Genomic DNA, 7,792 nt, shown 5'->3' with positions numbered 1-7,792 from the left:
TGGTACCTATCCAGCTCAACTCAGGGGGCCGGCTGAAAAAGGGGTCCCCTACTCCTCCGCCATCTTAACCTTCCTCCCCGCCATCTTAACCTCCCTCCCCGCCATCTTAACCTCCCTCCGTTTTGTAACTTTAAATTTAAGCACAGTACAAAACTCTGATCAAATTATTGTTGGTGTTTCATGCCATTTCTTTTGAATGATTCCAAAAGGACTTTGCTATTCCCTATTTTTTTTTTAAAGATTTATTTATTTATTCGACAGAGATAGAGACAGCCAGCGAGAAAGGNCCAGCGAGAAAGGGAACACAAGCAGGGGGAGTGGGAGAGGAAGAAGCAGGCTCATAGCAGAGGAGCCAGATGTGGGGCTCGATCCCATAACGCCAGGATCACGCCCTGAGCTGAAGGCAGACGCTTAACCGCTGTGCCACCCAGGCGCCCCTATTCCCTATTTTTTAATATGAGGGAAAAAGCAAAAAAAGGAGAGGAAGTGGGAGCAGAAGTAATCTTATCACCAGGACTCTCTGCAAGCCCAGGATTTTTCTTCAGTTTGGGCTACTGCTGCTGCAGCAGTCTTTCGATTCCTAGTTCTTGCCCTAGAAACTCCACTTCTAGAAACCCCACCCTTGGCCTCCTGGGAAGTCCAATCAAGCTCTCCTTGCTTCTTCCCAGAGTGATTAATTAACTCTTGCCCCAGCTACCTGAGAAATCTCTAATAGCATGTAGCCAGATGATACATTCCTAGCATTCCAAATCGAACCTGGTGGTTTTAAAGGTTAACTAGGATTCTTAACTCAGAGTTCATGGAGGAATTTGAGGGGAAAGGTTCAGTGAATTTGGACAAGACAAATTTACCCTTTATATTCACTCATTTTTTTAAAAAAGATTTTATTTATTTATTTGACAGAGAGAGAGCCAGCAAGAGAGGGAACATAGGCAGTGGGAGAGGAAGGAGCAGGCTCCCAGGAAGGAGCCTGGTGTGGGGCTCAATCCCAGGACTCTGGGATCACGCCCTGAGCCGAAGAAAGACGCTTAATAACTGAGCCACCCAGGCGCCCCTACATTCACTCATCTTTAACCAAAATTTATCATCAATTTCAATTTTAAATGTAAACAAAAAACAAAACAACAAAACCAAACAACCCTTAGAGAAGACACCTGCTGGAAGCAAGTTGCACTGGAATGAGCTTTCTCTTACTAAGAACTGTGTGGGGCTTCTCTGCTAATGTGTTTTCCTATTATTTAAAAAGGATGGTCTCTTGTTCCCTTTCTCTGTTCATATTTTCCGTGGGGAGGAGTAGCATCTGAAGTAGTGGAAGAATATCTGCTGGGGATCAGTTGGTCTAGGTTCTTACTTTGGTCTGCTTATTAATAAATCAAAGGGCTGCACTCAATGGTCTTCATCCCTACCCACTTAACCTTCTAGGAATTTTTTTATGTTAGATGGGAAATGTCGTTCAATAAGTCAAATGTTTTATTTCCAGTGAGAAAGTTATAATATTTCCTTCACCCCCTATGATTCCAATGGATTGATGAAGTGGAAAACTAACCATGAAAAGCGTGGCATATATAGTCCTTTTTCCACTGTGTCACCCAACCTTTCTGGAGTGAACTGTAGGCAGTACAAGCTGGCCATGGAAAAATTCCACCTAGTCAATAGCTTACAAGTGAAGGAAATTCAGGGGTGTAGGTAGAGAGGGACAGCTGGGGAGTGCTTTGAACTGTAACAGCTTTTGTAAAGCAACAATGTGCACATAATGTAGTGTGCAGAAGGGTCTAGTGTGGTTATCTTTTTCTTTTTTTTAAAGGTTTTATTTATTTATTTAGAGAGAGAATGTATGCACACAAGTGGGGGAGGGGAAGAGGGAGAGAGAGAAACCCAAACAGACTCCACACCCACAGCGGAACCCAACCCCAGGGCTTGATCCCACAACTCTGAGATTATGATGCCAGCCGAAATCAAGATCAATCGATTCCTTGACTGAACTACCCAGGTGTCCCCTCGTGTGATTATCTTATAGACCTGGTACAGGGACACTGTTCTTACTCCTCCAAGCTCAGACACTAGCTGATGTGGACAGAGAGTACTGTCTGCACATATAAATTTCTCAACGTAACTCTGATTTCACACTTTTTTACTCCTAAAAAAGAGGAGCTAAAACTGAGTAAAGATAGCTTTATGTGTTGTTGAGATCTGTTAGGAATGGGGAGGGGATGCTGAAACTCACGGGCCATAATAATTGTTTCCACTGCCTTCATTCTTCTCCTGTGTTATGTGCTTTGACTTTTAGGTTAGTCACCCACAAATACAGTTCTTCTCTTTAAAGACCTTCCACAAACGCTCTAAACTCCAGGTTGAGGGAAGATCTCAAAGGCGAGGTAAAGAAGAGAGCAATGTGCAATGGAAGTTCCTGTCCACCTAAAACTGAGGGGAGAAGTGCCCCAAAACACTGGAAATAGGATTTGATGTGAGCATGTGATTCATATCACATTTTCTTAGCAAAAATGCATGTTATGTTTTTATACAGAACCAGCAAGCCATTCAAAGATTCAAGAATGAGTACTAATCAGAACGGGGCCCTCTGGATAGACCCTGCAACAACAACAACAACAACAATGACAGCGCATTGGAAAATAGAGAAAAAATTTTTAGAAAATTGATGTAAAACATACTGCAAGAAGAGTTGCCTATAGAACCGGAGAAAGAGTCCAGAGAAACTCTTCCCAGAGTCTCAAAGATGTTTCCTATGAGAAAAATTAAAGTCAGAGAAAAAGATTTCAAAGACGCAATAGAAAGGTTCAGAGAAAAATGAAAAGGCAACAGAAAACAAAGAAAAAGGGATGCCTGGGTGGCTCAGGTGGTTAAGCATCTGCCTTCAACTCAGGTCGTGATTCCAAGGTCCTGGGATCGAGTTCTGCATTGGGTCCTTGCTCAGCGGGAGCCTGCTTCTCCCTCTGCCTGCTGCTCCCACTGTTTGTGCTCTCTTTCTCTCTCTGACAAATAAATAAATAAAATCTTTTTTAAAAATCACCTTAACCATTAAAAAAAAAAAGAAAACGATGAGAAATGAACTAGGGAAGTATGTGAGAAAAACAACACAGAAAAAATGTGACTGAAAACACAGTCATATATATAGTGGCAGGCTTGACAACATCACCCAGAATGAAATAAAAAAAAAAAATGGCATAAAAAAAGATTATAGACAAGGTACTGGATATGGAAGAAAAGCAAAGGAGATCCAATATATACTAATTGACATTTCTGAGAAAGAGAACAGACCAGATGGAACAGAAATTATTTCAGTAATAAAAAAGAAAACAGTTTCCATCAATTAGAGCTTGAATCAGCACACTGAAGGGTAACAGCATGATCCAGTAAAGTTTGGCACAACATAGTCAACACCAAGCCATACCCTTAAAAAGTCACTGAATATGAGGTAAAGAAAGATTTATATGGACATGAAGAAAAGAAATGAAGTCACAAATAAGAGGAATGTCTGCCTGACTTCAGACTTCTTCATAGAATGCTCAATGCCGAAAGATGATGAAGGAATGCCAACAAAGTTTTGAATAAAACAAAGTGCCACTAATAGTTTATTAACTGTAAGTTCAAGTCTAAAGGCCATAGATATTCTCAATAAGTACTTAAGCAATACAGTAAATCGGAGTCCTAAAAAAATAAATCCAATGGACCAAGAGATGATTCAAAACAAATGTAATCAGTTTAATGAATAGGGTTGATCTTGAGATAGCCAAATTGAAAATCTTTAGTCACATTCTTCAGCCACCAACTGCCCCAGCCAAATCTTCCTTTCTTGTCCTTATAACAATATCTTAGCTTGATCTCATCACTTTTCCAGTAATTTCAAGTATTCAGACTCCAACAAAGCTTCTTCTATCTCATATTCAATTTTACTCTTATTTTCTTTTCACTCCAAGGCTGGGCACCTATGGCAGATGAGGGGTACCAGAATACGCCACCCCAATAGGCCTCTTTGGCATATGAATTATTTCAAGTGAAATACAACTGACCACCCATAGACTAGGAAGAGCTCTTTACTTTCCCTTAACTGTCTAAAAACAGAGCACAAATTTTCCCTTTCTTCAAATACATTTATAGTTATAAAGGAAATTTCCATTTGTAAAGATGTCTCTGTACCAGGAAGAGAGCTACTGCCAGAGACAGCTCTTATCATCGGTCTTATCTGCATAACAAGACAAACCTTATTAATCACACATTTCCTTCCAAAAGAGGACCTCAACTCCCGCCATTTTGACCTCAGTCTGTACGTTCTAATTGATTAAGTTCTTTCCAGCTTATCTCTTAACTCAGGCAAAAGACCCTGCTGGCAAGGAGGTCAAAGCATCCCATGATGGGAACTGAAACTACTTCCTCAAGCAACAGCGACTGCCCTGACGACAGCAAGACCCCATGTGATTGACACCAAGACAATGATCAACCTGACCTTTACTGCCCACCTGCAGTATGAACCTCGAGGTATTTTCAGCACTTGAGAAACAGTCTTGGAGACATTAGTCTGCTGTTTTCCTGGTGATAGCTTCACTGAAATAAATTCCTTTCTGATTTCGCCACCACTCATTTCTCTGCTTCTGGATTTTATCAGTGGCCAGTGACCGAACATGGGCTGTTTGGGACTCCGGAGCCAGCTGCTCTTGCACCCCTTCACCTCAGTTATGCTCCTGTGATTCCTCCCCATCACAGACGCTCAAAACCCCTTATCTTTTGTTTAGCCTAAGATGGCGTGTAAGCCTCAATCATCTGGCTGCTTCCTTGAGCCACATTTTGCTTCGTGGGTTTCTATATGCAGTACAGAATTAAAACTGTTCTTTCTCTTGTTAATTTGTGTTTGATTGGTTTCATTTGTGGGTTCCAGACACTAAACCCAAGATGGTGGAGGAACAAAGATTTTTCCTCCCCTACATAGATGTCCTTCCTTCTTCTCTCTGCCTACCCCTTTTTCCCTTCTGCACACCCTCCTTTTTCTGAGTCCTTTTCTCCTCTGGTGCACTGTGGGGAGAGGAGAGATGGGTAAAGAGGGGTGAAGAGCACTTAGTGGTGGCTTTGTGTGTTTTTCAGAGTGTTATTACTTCTCATTCACTCTGCCTGACAGAAGTCCACATGCTCGTGTTCTCAAGGGGTGCATGTTTGAGTCCTTTGCGGTCCTTCTAGGACCTCTTTCTTCCCAGACAAGCATGTGGTGCTTTGGTAAGACCTCTTTGACTCCAGCTCAGCTCCTGCCTGCCACGGCCGACTCCACAGTCTGTCTCCCTGCTGAGATTCTCTTGCCTGGCAGGCTGGCTGTCTCCTTGGATGGCACACTAACAAGATGGCTCAAGCCGGCTAGCCTGTGGGCACCCGACCCTCAGGAAACTCATGCATCTGGTCAAGAAATATCCGGAGTACAGGCTCCCCCACCAACACTGCACTCTCTGCCTTATGTCCTTTCTCTGGGTTTTGTTTTTTTGGTCTTTGTTTTCGTTTTTTGTCGGTCTCAGCTATGCACAGAGTAAAAGATCAGCAAGTGTGCAGTTGCCCAAAGAGGAATGAGTGGCCTGTCTCAGATTTTTTTTCAGGCACCACAAATCTCTACCAGTGATTCTTACGTTGTCCCTCATTTTGGCTCACTGTGTTTGTGGGGGAGAGTGGAGGGGGAAGAACATAGCACAACCCTTCTTACTGACCCCCACAATCTTCCCTGAGTTATTATCCTCTGCATATGTAGGCTGGAGTGGGAGGTGATAGCAGGGTTGGAACTGCCATGCATCTTGAAAGTTCTGGAGAGTGTGTCTGGGATTCCTTGGTACTTGTCTCTAAAATGTGGGGGTACTTTATATCTATGTACAATTAGGAGGCTTTATCTCCAATTCTGGAGGATTCCTATTGTACATTTGCTTCATGAACTCAGGAAAGAATGGAGAAGCTGTGGTACAGGACGTGGGGTAAATACGGATTTATTTCAATAGCTTACTAATTGTCAGAATTATAGCTACAGAATAAAATGTGTTTTAAATTTTGAAAACATAAAAATCAAGGCTAAATGGTATCAGGAAATGGAAGGAAGAAATGTGGAAGAAATTACCAATTTCTAAAAATCTTTCATGGCAACAGTAACAAAATTGAGTTGTATGGTTAAAAATTCTGCTTTCAATCTATCAGTGTTTTTTTCCCCCTTAATTCTATTTTTTTTTTAAACCTTACAGTAATTATTCTCACCTAGAGGTGATTTTCACCCACTTTCCCAGGGTCATTTGGACTTGCCTGGAGACATTTTTGGTTTCCCACTGGGAAAGGAGGATGTTGCTACTGGTGTCTAGTGGGTAAAGGCCAGGGACGCAGCTAAAATCCAGGAAGGGATTGAGAGCTCACCAAAGTGATTTCAAAATTACTTTAAGTTGAAACCATCTGAACAATCAAAAGCCACAAAAAGAAACATAACCTACCCTTAAGCAGAGTCTCCTGAAAATAGATCTGCCATAGACCCTCCTCTGAAGGAGTTTCCCATTTGGAGAAGACTGATACTTAGCACCAGGAAGTTTAAACTCAGCTGTCCATGAGCATGAAAAAAGCCCAAGGGATTCTTCTATACTTTTCCATTGATGCCCAACCCTCTCTGCCTTTTTGTTAAGTTCATTTACAAACTTGTACCTCTGGCCCTTCAGCGAGTTACTCATTACTAGTGCTCCCAAGTGCTTTTGTAAATAAACCCAAACTCTTCTCCTGTCAATCTATCTATTTTCAGTTAATTTATAGGCTCCCAAACATTTAACCTAAATGAGTAGAGGAAAAGCTTCCCTCCCAACACCTACAATGCACAGGTCAGCCCCTCAGCAACAAAAAGATATATTTTAAAAATTAAAATAAGTTGTTGAAGAGAAAATTTTTCTAAAATTCAATAATTTATCCAATATTACCACAGTTTTGTTGTGGTTGTTAAAGTGAAGTGAAATAAAACTGAATAGTTAAAAATATATAGCCTTTATACCACAATTCTGGTTTTATCAAATTATCCCTATTTCCTCTATCTATGTAAGTCCAAAAGAGATGTTTGGAATGGTACTCACAGTATGATTGATGATGGGTATTTCTATGTAGTGGGATTTGGAGTGATTTTTTTTCTCTTCTTTTTTTCCCTTAATCCTTTGAAGTTTGTTTTTCAATAATGATGAATATAACGTTTACAAAAACAATGGATTTTCTTTTCTTTCCTGCAAAAAATGCAACAGAGAACAAAAACTAAACCCTTTCAGCAGTTCTCCAAGCGACTCTGGAGAAAAATCCCTTGTCCGTATTAAACTAAAATGACACAAATATCAGTAACCAAGGCCAACAATGCATAGTAGAAGAATGTCTTGGGGGCTGCCTGAAATGACCTTTCTGGGCTGAAAGGGGCAGGCCAGTCCTCTCTGAACCTCCTTATTCTTGCTCTCCTCCATTTTCAAGAGCAAAAACACATCAAAAAAAGAAGGCCTCTGAAAATTCTTTAATAAAACTTCTCTTCCTCCGTTCCATGCCATTCAGATGATGGTCTGTCTGTGTCCAGGGTATTATCTCATTGCCTGTCTCACTGTGTCCATTTGATCTGTCCTCTGCACAGGTAACAGAGACCCGCCATGGAGTGGTGGGAGAGAAGAGGCCGGCTTGCACGGTGGGTGAGTTCCTGCCCTCTCTCATGGAGGAACAAAGCTCTTTCATCCCTGCATCTTCTATTTGCATAAAAGTTGCAAGAATTATTTCATCCCTAAAACACTTCCTTGAATTATTTCTACCTACTTCA

The 7,792-nt window shown here is 41.3% G+C and overlaps 1 long non-coding RNA gene across 1 annotated transcript in view; it reads right to left on the bottom strand.

The window, feature by feature from the left end:
- LOC117801500 overlaps positions 1 to 7,792 on the bottom strand; it is a 182,900-nt gene that overhangs the window by 95,985 nt on the left and 79,123 nt on the right. The window lies entirely within an intron of this gene.

The sequence above is a fragment of the Ailuropoda melanoleuca genome, chromosome 3 (assembly GCF_002007445.2).
Source record: "Ailuropoda melanoleuca isolate Jingjing chromosome 3, ASM200744v2, whole genome shotgun sequence".
NCBI classification, from domain to species: Eukaryota; Metazoa; Chordata; class Mammalia; order Carnivora; family Ursidae; genus Ailuropoda; species Ailuropoda melanoleuca.
Note: the sequence above shows the minus strand (reverse complement) of the source record. Positions and strands in the feature narration are given on the sequence as shown.